The sequence below is a fragment of the Rhinolophus ferrumequinum genome, chromosome 9, assembly GCF_004115265.2.
Source record: "Rhinolophus ferrumequinum isolate MPI-CBG mRhiFer1 chromosome 9, mRhiFer1_v1.p, whole genome shotgun sequence".
NCBI classification, from domain to species: Eukaryota; Metazoa; Chordata; class Mammalia; order Chiroptera; family Rhinolophidae; genus Rhinolophus; species Rhinolophus ferrumequinum.
In genome coordinates, this window is record NC_046292.1 from 40,396,452 (window position 1) to 40,409,021 (window position 12,570).

Genomic DNA, 12,570 nt, shown 5'->3' on the forward strand with positions numbered 1-12,570 from the left:
GTTGCTCATTTTATGGGTGTGGACAAATGTGTAATGTCATGTACTGGCCATTACAGTACCACACAGAGCAGTTTGATTGCCTTAAAAATCCTCTATGCTCTGTCTACCTGCTCCTCTTCCAACCTCTATCACCTGGCAACCACGATCTTTTTACGGTCTCCATAGTTTTATCTGTTCCAGAATGTCATATTGTAGGAATTATGTGTAGCCTTTTCAGATTGGTATCTTCCACTTAGAAGTGCGCATTTAAGTTTTCTCCTTGTGTTTTCTTTTCTTAAGTTTTATTAAGGGGTAGGTATATTCATGTCAATCAAGTTAAATGATGGTACTCAAAGGAAGCTGAGTAAAGGGCCTTTACCTTGTCACTCTATAGAACGTTCTATGAATCTTTGCTTTTGGAACTCTATTTCATCCTCCACTGAGGTCCCACCACTAAGCCTTCTAGGTTTAGTTCAGAGACCCCTTTAAAATGCCAATGTTCCTTGGAGGTCACATTTTAAATATTTCAGGCCTAGAATCATAGCATTTTTCAGCTAGAAAGGGCCTCAGCAATAGCTGAGATGGGAATCAGATGACTCACTGAAGAACACAGTCAGAAGTGAGTAACATGTCACTCATGCAGCGTGTCACTTGTCACTTAAAGGCAGGTTTGGATAGATGCAATAACCACACACCCTGAACCAAAAAATTAAAATACATGCTCAACAAAAGATCCTGTGGATTTCATCCATGAACACATACAGGTGCGATCATATTTAACGATTTAATGCATAACCTTTACCAATAATAACAACATTAAGGTAAGTCAGGACTATTCATTTACCAACATAATTTTTGGGACGCCTACAAAATGTAAGGCAATATGCTAGGTATGAAGGCATGCAGGTAAAAATAACACAAGCTTGCGGAAAGTACCCATAAATGACGGCCTCGGTCAATCAAGGAGGGCTTCCCAAAAGAGATGACATGTGATCGGGCCCTAAAGGATTTGCAGCTAGAGATGGTAAGGAAAGGACACTAGAGTGAACTTGGGATGAGGAAAGTATGAGACATTTATCTGGGAATAGTGAGCAGTTCCGTGGGGCCGAGAAGAGAGCACCCCGGGGTGTGGCAGAAGTGAGGCTGCATCCCCTCTCCCCGTGATGGTGCCATAAGCTGCAGAGCGACCTGGCTGGGCAGAGTCATCATAAGGCCGACTGCTCCACTGCACTGCCGTTCCCAGGGCCCAGCTGCTCCGCCAGGTTCTAGTGTTCAGCCAGTCCCTGAACACTTGCCAAAAGGCAGTCCACAGCAGGTTCTTAGCGCACTCAAGGACTCCCTGCTTCCTCCGTGTGTCCTTGGCTGCTGTGTCTTCATTGTGCCCCCGAAGGAACAAGTTTCCTCTCAGTCCTGAAGGGCAGACAATAGAATTCTTCTGAGACAGCCTTCTCAGGAATGAGAAGTCCTAAGGCAGCGTTAATTCAGCCGGTGGGGTGGAGGGTGGGCTTTCCTTCCTGGAAACCTAGCTTGCTAACAAATGCCTCCCCACCCTTCTACTACCCCCACTGGCTGCTCTGCACTTGCAGCTCCACATCCTCTGCCAAAGCAGCAGCCTCCCAGCCAGACCTCACAGTCAGGATGGGCCTCGAGTGACTTTCTACATTGAATTCCAGACTCCTGGGTGATGCAGCCATTTTTCAACCAGCCTCCCCGAGCTTGTCAGAGCAGGGACGACTCTGAGTCTGCAGGACACCCCATTCAAATAAACACCCAGGCAACAAGCAAGCACCTTGGCAAAGAGGGATCAGGAGTGTGAGTGACAAGGGGGGGTCTTGGGAAAGTGACAGCTGTTTGAGCTGATCTCTCACAAGTCCTTTCAGCACCTACCTCCCTCCTGCCTGCCTCCCCATCTCCGCGAGTGAGCACACACACACACAGACACACGCGCACACACACACACACACACACCCCTAGCCCTCTTGTTCCCTGTGCCCGCAGCCATTACCTCCCCACTGCCAATCTTTCCTGACCCCCACACCCCCACTAATGCTTACACCATCATGCACCTCAATACCACAGGACACAGTGGGGATGGGTGGAGAGAACAGGGGCTTTTGAATCAGACAGACAGGGTATAAACCTCTCTCAATCTAATTCTCTTCACTGCAACCTGAAGAACAAGAAAAGGAAAGGAATACAGGCCATTATGTATGTACATAACCTACAGCAATAGCTGGCACAGAGTAAGTGTAATCTCAGGTTATTTCCCTCCCTCTCCCTCCCTTAACAAATTAAATTCAATTCTAGTCACACAAGCACAGCACGGCAATGTCCCTTGAAGGTCATAGAGAGGCAGTATGATGGGAAGAGCAGAGGCTCAGAGACAGATTCTGTCTCATTTAAGTCACATGTTTATTGCAAAGAACAGAAACCCCAACTCAAATTGGCTTGAGGATGGAGGAAAGAATATATTGCGGTGGCAAAATTGATGAATACTCCTAGTATCTATTCTCTCACGCTTCCCTTTAGTAGTAGGACTCCCTGTCTGCAAGCGGCCTGAAGGTTGTGCCCATCTTTCCACACACTCTCTGGAGACTGCCCTCCCCAGCCTAACGTTCGTCTATGAGTGGCATGCAGTGGGCTGGAAACAAAGGAGATGAGTACACGTCTTAGGTCACTTCTCTAAAAAGAAGCTGCTTGCTCTCCATATCTTCTTCTGTTCTTCCCCTTGGTTGAGAAATGGGTCAATTGGAGCCATCTATTTGGACCTAGAGATGGAAGCCACACGTTGAGAATGGCAGAGGTACGCTGGCAGCCCTGGACCCCTTACTTCTGGATGTCTTTCTATCTTATTTCAGTCCTTTTGCTGGGGAGTCTTTGTTATAGCAGCACATCCTCTAACTTACTAACAGAATTCATTTCAGGTCAGAATTGATCCAGCCGTCTCCAAGAATCCAGTGTCTTTCATGCGTCCAATGATGTCTGTCTTACTCTCACACTCTACATGTCCCCCTCCCACAGTTCGCTCCTACTCCCCCAAACCACCCTAACCCCAATTCTAAACCAGCTTCATACTAAAGATGTTACTAACAAAAATTGCGGCAGCCAGTGCAGACCTCAACACACTCTAGAGAAGAGTGATATTTTTTTTCTCTCAGCTTTGAAAAAGGGCAATAGGGACACGGAAGACAGAAAGATAAGCTAGCAAACCAAAATGGCCTATTGTTGCTCAGTTTCTTCTGTGAACATAACTTGCTTAACTGTTTAGCTAGAGCCATTAGATCAGGATTTACATCAAGTACAATGGACTTTAGATGTCAGCTCTAATATTCAGAGAGTGTTCTTCCAGGGCCCTTCTGGATTTCTATTGTGGGAGGCAAGTACCTATTTCCCACAATGTCCAACCAAGACATTTGTTCCCAGTGAAGGAAACAATTCCCCAAGATGAAATTCAGTGCTACCAGGAAGTGGAAATCAATGCTGGGAAGCTAAACAATGGCAAATGTCCAGTCCATCACCTATATGCTGACATCATCCAAACGTGTACGCCCAGCCCAAATCTCTCTCCTGTGACTCAGGCAGGGTTGGAATACAGTGAGGCAAATAAGGTGCCTCGGGTGCAAAATGGAAGGAGACACTCATTCTCAAATAGCGACTCTGCCCTTACAAGACCCTGGGACTGAGCGCCTCCTTACATTTTTCTCCCTATGTGCCATGCGTGCCTCACCCTAGTTTTGTACATTGACCTGCAGGCCTGTGCACCGGCTAGTGATCGACCAGGCTATTTCCTAGGCTTCTCAAGTTCGGCCTGATGACAAATCCTATTACCTTCCACTCTCCAACCTTGTCTTCCTGTGCTCCCTATCTCAGGGAAGAACACTACCCCCTGCCACCTGCCTGGCTGCTCAAGCCAGAATCCTGGGAATCATCCTTGATGTCACCCTCTCTTCACCTGCTGCCAGTCAGTCGTCAAGTTCATAGAGATCCCCAGAATGCTTCCACTTCGGTCCCACCACCCTCATGACATGCAGCTAAGCTGCTATCGTTTTCCTATTAAAAACAGGAACAGCCTTCTACGTGGTCTTTCCATTCCCAGCCTTGCTTTTCTCCAGTCCCTTTTACTTATAACCAGGATGGTCGTTTCTAACTTGGCTTACAAAGTGGTCCTCCATAATATAACTCCATCAACTTCTCCAGCTTTGATTAGGAAACCCCACCCCTCCCCGCTCCCCCCACCCCACAGCTGCGCTTCCTTCTCTTAGCTCCTTCGCACTTCCAGACCTCTCCATGTGCTTTTCGTCTTCCCATTTACCGCCCCCGTAACTTATTTATTCTTTGAATATTAGTTTGGACTTTATTTCCTCCAAAAGGCCTTCCTGACCCATAAACTAGGTGAACCCCTTCTCCATGCTCCCGTAACAGATAGTTTTACTTTTAAAACACTCATCAGATTTAAATAAATAAATACACAAATACATAAATACTTGTGTACGGTCTGCCACCCCTGATTGGTTCTAATTTCCTTGAGTTGCTTATCATAAGTTGGGTGAATGTTTGAGGTAGAATCAACATTACAGATCCCAAAATTACAACTCTGACAATACATTTATTTATTCAGCTATCATCTGCTAAGCCCCAAGAAAGTTCCAGTTCTTTGCAGGCACTGAAACTGCAGAGAATAAAAAGAACCATACCTTCAGGGCATTCAGAGTTTAGTATACTAGTAGAGAGCCCAAGCTTCGAGTCAGAGGCCTTGGTTCCCTCACCTGTTAAAGGGAGCTATCTTCTAGATATAACAGATGTCTCTGGTACCTTGATCACATCCTGTTGACCCACCCCTAATTTCAGCTGCAACTCTGATAGGTATTCCATGCAAGCTCAGAATCATCTTGTGCTGTCAGCTTCCCACCCCAAGCAAGTATCTCCATCTTTCAGCATTCTGCCCCAGGGCTTTCTCCAATGTTGCCATAATCTGGTTGACCTGTGTAGGTAAACTCAGCCCAGAAGTGCAGGAGACTTAACGATACCCAGGACGCAGACAGCTTTTAATCACTGAGGCATTGTAGCTGGTGGGTAAATGCTACAGTTTCCCTCTTTTCGAGGAGACAGAATTGAACCCCCATTGCCTACAGCAGAAACACAACCTTATTTGGCCTTTTCCTTCTTCCCTGTCTCCTTCTCCCTGTCCCCTTACTCCTCCTTCTTGGGATCCCCTGTACTGGTACCCAAGTCCTCTATCAGGCTTTGCTTTGAGTGAAGCCCAAATTAGGGCCCCAAATTCACAAGGTTATTCCAAAGATTAACTATAGCAACGTGACTGACATCTCCTGGCACACGGTAAGTGCTTAATAAGTTGTAAGTATTAATGTTAGCGATTATATTCTTAGTGGGGGAGATAGACAAGTGTAATCCAATCAGATAAATGCCATAATGGAAGAATAAAATGGTTGAATGTACAGAGTAAGAATGGGTGAAGGAGCCCTTAAGGTTGGAAGAAGCAAGGATGCTTCTCAGAGAAAGTTTCTCTTAAACTGAGCTTTCTTAAAGGCCCACGAATCAGGAGAAAGAATTCCCCACAAGGGACATAGCAAGAATGAAAACGTGGCTTAAGACAGAACATGCCATGTCGTGAGACACATACACAGTTCTATATGATAGGGAAGTTAAGAGAGGGTTTATGAGGGGTAGAAATTGAGGGCACAGAGAGCGGCAGTCTCAAGGAACCCCCACCAAGGAGAGAGGTGACGTCTGAGGCGCCTACAGAGATGAGCGGCCAGGCTTTCCTGTAGATAGCCGCACGGGGAATACATAACGTTCGCTATCCATCTACACATGTGCTTTCCCGGCTCCTGTTTATTTACACTCTGCTTGGCTGGATGGAATCAAGGCTTAATTCCTGACCCACCCCCCCTTTAGCACCCTGCAGAGAGGGGGAAGCAGGGAACATCCCTGTCAAGTGCCAGATGTTTGGCAAGGGCCGAAGGGCTGCTGATGGCTGTGGAGGTGAAACAGGAAACTCTTCTGGGGCAGGAAGCCTGGAAGTGCAGAAGTTTGCCAAATGAAAGACAAGTGGTTTCAGAGAAGTAGAGAACGATGAGATCGAGTAGAGCTGGACACATCTGGGTTCCAGGCCCAGCTTTGCTCCTTCCTGGCTCGGTGGCCCCCCACAAGTCACTTCCTTAACCCGAGCCTCAATTTCTTCAGCTAATATCCCTTCTAGCTCTGAGGTGCAAGGATTTCATGAGGCAGTCCCTGAACTTCACTATGAAGGTTGTAAAGGATTTTGGTATCCCAAAGCTCCTCTTCACTTTGAGTTAGTTGACAGAATGAGATGTCTTTGAACCAAAAGAAGTTAAAAAAAAAAAAAAAAAAAAAAAAAAACTCAGAGGCCTGCCCACCTGGCTTTAAGGTAAACAATGACTTTTAACTACAGTACATGCAAAACAACAGATTGAATTGGGGGTCAGGGGTGGGGGCAGGAAGTTAAACTGGCTGTTCAGAAATGCTGGTTGGCTAACTCTCACTTTTATCCAGTTACTTTGGCTAACAGCTAATAAATTTTTGCTCAAGTTATTTCCAGTCTCATGTCCCACTCTGCATCCTACTCCAGCCAGGTTGAATGAACGACTACTCTTCATTCTTCTAAAATGCCCTCATCTCCTGCTATTTTGTCTTTGTTCATGTTGTTCATTCATTCAACAAACATTTACCGAGAACTTTCTGAGGCCTGGGTTCGGGGTAGTGAAAACCAGAGAAAGACCTGGTCCTGCTCTCAGAGACATGTAGTCTAACATTAATTACATTAACCAGACAAACATTCACTAAAAACCTGGTACCAAGAGATGGGAACCTCAGAGGCTGTCCATCTTACACTGGGTTGGGGGCAGATGTTGTTTACAAGAGTAAACAGTATGATTTAGTTATGGGGGTCAAGGCTTCTTCGAGTACGTAATGTCTTTATGTCCCTCCTTTTAAAGACAAAATCCTATTCAGCTGTGTGAGGCTCAATATCATCTTGTACATCAAATGTCATCTCTGTGCAGTTGTCGGCATCTCCCCAAGCAAGACAGTCAGCTTTTCCTTTGGGATCTGCAGGTTTTATTTTACGGACACGAACATAGCTTTGGGGGCACTGTTATTATCTTTAGCTGTGTTCTAGCCTGTCTCCCCACAAGCTGTGAGCTCCTTGAAAGCACAATGCCTACATCACCCACTTCCGCAGCTCCAACTGGGCCCCACTCACAAATGAGATAAAACTGGAGTAAATCGAAAGGCAGTTCCGCTGCAAGTTCAAGGTATGTTTTGTTAAAGTGAATAATTTACTTCACAATTAGCATTCTAAATAATGTTCTGGTTCATGATCTTTTTTTCTTAATAAAACAAATACTTTTCTAAGAAGTTTGCATGGATATATTATACAATTAGTAAAAATAAGCCATGTATGAAAATTCTAAACCTGCCATTCAAGCAACGGATCATAAAAGTCCTTCACTGGATTTTAAAGACATTCATCTGTAATTTCTCCATAAGCCCAAAGTCTGGCTGTCAGAGTGACTGAAGTAGTGAGGTTTCTTATTTCAAGTATGAATTTTTATGATGTGGTCTACCTATGTGGGCAGGAACACTTAGGAAAAGGCAGGTGGGTTTTTGGGCATTGAAACAGAAGTAATAAGAACTGGGTGAAAGTCTATCTCTCAGAAGTAAGCATGTCTGCTGCCTTTTCTACTCAGAGGGTAGAGTCGTTATGAAATGGGGCCATAGTTATTTGGTTTTCTGTCACCGGGTAGGAAAGTCTCTTGTACTTTGCCCATTCAATGGCCTCCACCTGGAATGACTTTACTCCTCCTCTCAAAATCCTATGTATCCTTCAACCCCCATCTCAAACATATCCTTGTTATTTTACCAATGTTTGGATGATTAGAATTTGCCAAAGGTCATAAAACAGATCAGTGGCAAACTAAGAGAAGAACAGGACTCTAGCCACCCTATTCTATATTTTTCCCACACACAGGGTTGTCCAAAAGGCAGTGTCCTAGGTGTTTGGGAAGTGTTATCTACCTTCCAATCCCCCTTTCTAGAGAAGTCTTAATCCCCATCGACACCAAAAGACTATAGAAAATTCTGTAGTTTACCACAATTTAGAATCATTATTTTTTTTTAACTTAATGCAGCGTTTTCCAACTCTTTTGAGCCCGTTGACCCATAACATCCATTAGCTTCCCCTAGAATTATTTTTTCCGGAAAACACTATTTGGGAAACACTGCTCTCTGTCATGATTGCTCCCACTCAATTCTTCCCCATTATTTAGAGAGGGGCGCCAAAGAAAGACAGTCATTATATAGGTCAGACACTAAGATACTTGGATAATCACCTCTTTTCATGACTGCAAGAAACCTCTATTTTACATTTAGATAAGAATCAAATTCAAAACTGGGGGCAAAGGAATGAGAGGCAATTTATGAAAGAAGATACGAATTGTCAGTTAACATATAGAAACGTTGGGTGTCACTAACTATACAAAGCAACGCAAAGTGAAACAACAAAGGATGGTTTTTATGAACCAAATCATCAAAGATACAGTTTTAGTGATAATGACATGCTAAAATTCTTAGAGATTATGTCTCCTTTACTCTTTTTTTGTATTTCCCAAATGTTCTACAATAAACATATATTCATTTTTAATGCTAAAAATACTTTAAGGTTGTGAGAGTTCTTTTACAAGGCTGAACAGATCTTATTAAAAATTTACATGTTTAAAACTGGGAAAATGTGACTTTCACATTTTTAAGACATGGAAACTGCTACTGTTAAACCTTCACCAGATTCCAGGAAGCAGGAAGTAACCCACTGCTACCTTCAGCTAGCTATCGGCTCACGCCATAGGGGTGGTCTCAATTCACTCGTCTTCCTGAAGACCAAGTGGATGAGTCCACCCTCGCTGCTGACTTAGTTGAAGGGTTTGGCCTTTGAAATAAGACCTAGGAAATCTCAATACCTAGAGATTCAGAATATCCACCACTGAATCTATATTGGTCTCCCAGAAAGGTTCCACAGAGGTTCATCAAGAAAGGTGAGGTAGTGAGGAGTCTGTGGGCCTTGAAATTAGACCAGCCTGGCTTTGTGTCCTACCTCTTCCTCTTCCTGTCATAGACACGAGGAAGTTCTATACCATCTCTGAACACTGTTTCTTCCTTTAGAAAAGAAAAATGGTCAGAGCAAGAGCTTATAGGATTGTCAGGAGGTTTAAACCTGATAAAGTAGGTAACCCAGGTGTTGGCTGAGACCCCTGTTCCGAGAAAGATCTAGAAAGGATTGGCTGGAGTCCCCAATTCCAGACCCTGGGAATGTCTGTAGTCCTCTCCCAAATTTCTGCAAATTCCAGGGGCATTCCTTGCTCCAACATATGTGATTGGAGAGTCTTGCTTAAACTTGCTGATTCTATTACACACGGCGTTGAATCAGACGTAAAATTCAAGCACTTCTTCAATTTCCATCAATAATAATAACAACAACAATGACAACGGGATTATAGAGAGTCTGTGAGCATAGTAGTACTTACTGACGTTTTGGAGGGGGAGATTTACATTTAAAACACAAATAATTTCAACATTAAAGTGGATCTGTCCTGAAATGTCCCTTGGTCTCCCTAAAGTCCATCACTTCATATTCCATTCTCCATCGTGCTGTACTCTCTGTACCTCCTCCTCCCTTCTCTTTTTCTAGAGCAGAAAACAAATTTCTCCCAGTTTCTCAGGCAGAGAAGCTTGACTGTTCTTTTGTTGATGAACCTTCTGATAACACCTTTATTCCCAAATAGTTTATCAAAGTATTTTTATAAGAAAGGCAGTTAGAAAAAACAATTGTTTTCACTTCATTATACACATCCACAGAGGTGATACTCTAGAGGTAAAGAGCACAGTGGGCTGTGTGCCTTGTCTAACTGTGTGACCCCTGCAAGGCATTTACACTTAGTGTCCTCATATATAAGATGAAGATTATAATAGTACTAAACTCATACAGTGTCTACAGTTAAATGAGTCAATGCAGTAAAAACCTTAGAACACTGCTTGGCACGTGATAAGGTCTCAATAAATATTAGTTATTCGCTTTCATTAAACGAGTTTTTACTGTATTTACTCGTTTATTCTCCTTCTTTTTGGACTTTATCCCACTTGGGTCATCTACTTTATGTGCAGTCAGTCAACATCAACAAGGTATGAAAAACACGGTACCATTTTGAGCATTGTAGGTCATTATTCGAAAACCTCCTTGCCGATGATATGTGACTGGAGACAATGATATGACTACGCAATCGTAGTGGACTAGCAGGGGAGCAGAACGATTGGGAGTCAAATAGCCTGAGTTCAAATCCCAACTCTGAAACTTTCTTGCAGTGTGATTGACCTCTCTGAGCTGGTCTCCTCATCTGCTAAATGAGTAATAAGGAAACCTACCTTACAGAATTGACAGGAGTAAGAGACATAATATATGCGGAAGAAAAAGTAGTCCATGCCTAGTACGTGGTACATGCTCAATGAAGTAGGTGGTGGTGTCACTGAAATAAGTATACAAGGTCTCTTTGGATGATACATGAATATACCGATAATATCTGCCACCCACAAACTCATCAACAGCAATTAACTACAGGTAAAATGTTGGCATCGGTATTCTGTTCCTATATTTTTATGTCCCTGAGATAATTCTGTATAGACATTTTAGATCCTACTTTTCCACTTAACATGATATTAAAAGTATGTTTCCATGCCTTTAATTTTTTTATCCCCTTTGTTTTAACAATTACATAATATTCTATTGTAAATATCTGCTATAATTTATTTAACAATCCTCTTTTTACTGGACATTTAGGTTGTTTCCAGTTCTCGTTTATTATAAATAATGCAGCAATGAAAGTTTTTGTCCAGAAGGTTTTGTCTGAATTTTGGATGATTTCCTTCAGCTAAATTCCTAGACATAGAATTACTGGGCCAAAACATATGAACTCATAGTACATATTGCCATACTGTTATCCAGATCCTTCACATATTTGAAGACAATCATCACGCTCTCAAGTCTTTTCTCTAAGCTAAATACTCCCAGATCCTTCCATCACTCTTCATATAATTCAATTCCCAGTGCTGCCACCATTCTTGTCACTTTCCTCTAGGATCAAAGCACTCAAGCTGGCATTCAAGGTTCTGCTACTCTGGCCTACTTTATCTTTGCCTCATCTCCTGCTGTACCTCACTTCACTTTCCTGGCACTGCCTCCACCCCCACCCCACTCCAGTCAACCACAACTTCCTGTGTTCACTCTGTTCCTTCATTCTGTTGTTCATCTGTTTATTCTATTCCTTCTGTCCAGGACTGCCTTTTACACTCCTGATGCCTGGGAAACTCAATCTCATCTTTCAAGACAAGGCTCAAGTGCCACGTCTTCTCTGAGCTTTCTTCGTTCCTCTTTTTCTGCCCGAGGCAGAAATAACTGCTTTCTCCATTCTGTTCCTGTGTTACCTAGTATAGTAGTAGTCAGAGTCCCCCACAAAATGGATGACCCACTCAATTTTGGGTAATTCAAGGAGGATTTAATAAAGGAATTATTTAGGAAGTGGAGAAGTTATAAGGAATAGCACAGTACCCATGGGCCAGCAAGGCTTTTAATATCCCTATGGCTGAAGGAGTGAGGACAGGAAGAGGTTGCTGGAACTCAGCAAGAAAGGGGTCATATGCAGAGGAGCTGTGACTTCCATCAACAGATAAAATCAGCCCAAAGTAACCCCATAGAGAGGGACCCAAGAGAATAAAATACCTTGCTTGACTTCACTCTCCTCTCTCCTTTTCATCTCCTGCCTTGGCTTGAAGCAGGTTGGAGAGTTGGTCTGAGGGGGAAAAAGGAAGAGTCCCATGTCACCACATTGAAGCTTGTTACCCTGCATTATAGCTCATTTTTCAGCAGGTACGCTTCACTCCCTGAACTGAATACGTACTGTCTCACTCACTTCCAAACGATCTTGCACACCGAGGAATGACCGTGTTGCTCTCCCACTCAGCTTTCTTCAGTGCCCCTCTGCCCTCCCCGCTCCCATTGCCTACAGAGACAACTATAAATGTATCAGCATCACCAATACCCCTGGGGACTTGGCTCTCGCCTTCCTCACTTCCTCACAGCTACCTCTCCCTTTTCTCCTCCTTCCCAGTCCAGCCACGTGAACACTTGTCACTCCCCAAACACAGCATTCTCTCTAAAGGGGCTATCCTTTTGCCTTGAACACACTTCCCTGACTGGAAACCTCCTACTCATGCTTTAAGACTCAACTCAAGGGTTACTTCCACTGTGAAACTCCCGCCTCCCCCAGACAGGCTTTTGGCCTCCTTCTCCAAAGCTCCTTTTACAGCTTATGTTTTATAGCACTTTATATTATAGATGTTTATAACTCTGTCTCCCCAAATAAACTACCAGCTTCTTTGAGGCAGGAACTGTGTCTTACTTCATCTATTTTCCTGGTACCTAGCAGAGTCTCTGGCACATTGTAGACACTCAATATTAAATTAATGAATGAATCATTGAATCGAAGAAAGGTATTTTTCAATTAA

General features: G+C 43.5%; 1 long non-coding RNA gene across 1 annotated transcript in view; it reads right to left on the minus strand.

Moving 5' to 3' along the window:
* Positions 1–720: 720 nt before the first annotated feature.
* LOC117027512 (uncharacterized) overlaps positions 721–12,570 on the minus strand; it is a 46,482-nt gene continuing 34,632 nt past the window's right edge. Inside the window, exons 4-5 of the long non-coding RNA XR_004423936.1 lie at positions 11,786–11,855; positions 721–1,389 (exon numbers count right to left, since the gene is read on the minus strand). This is a non-coding gene — a long non-coding RNA (uncharacterized LOC117027512). The remainder of the gene's footprint in view (positions 1,390–11,785; positions 11,856–12,570) is intronic.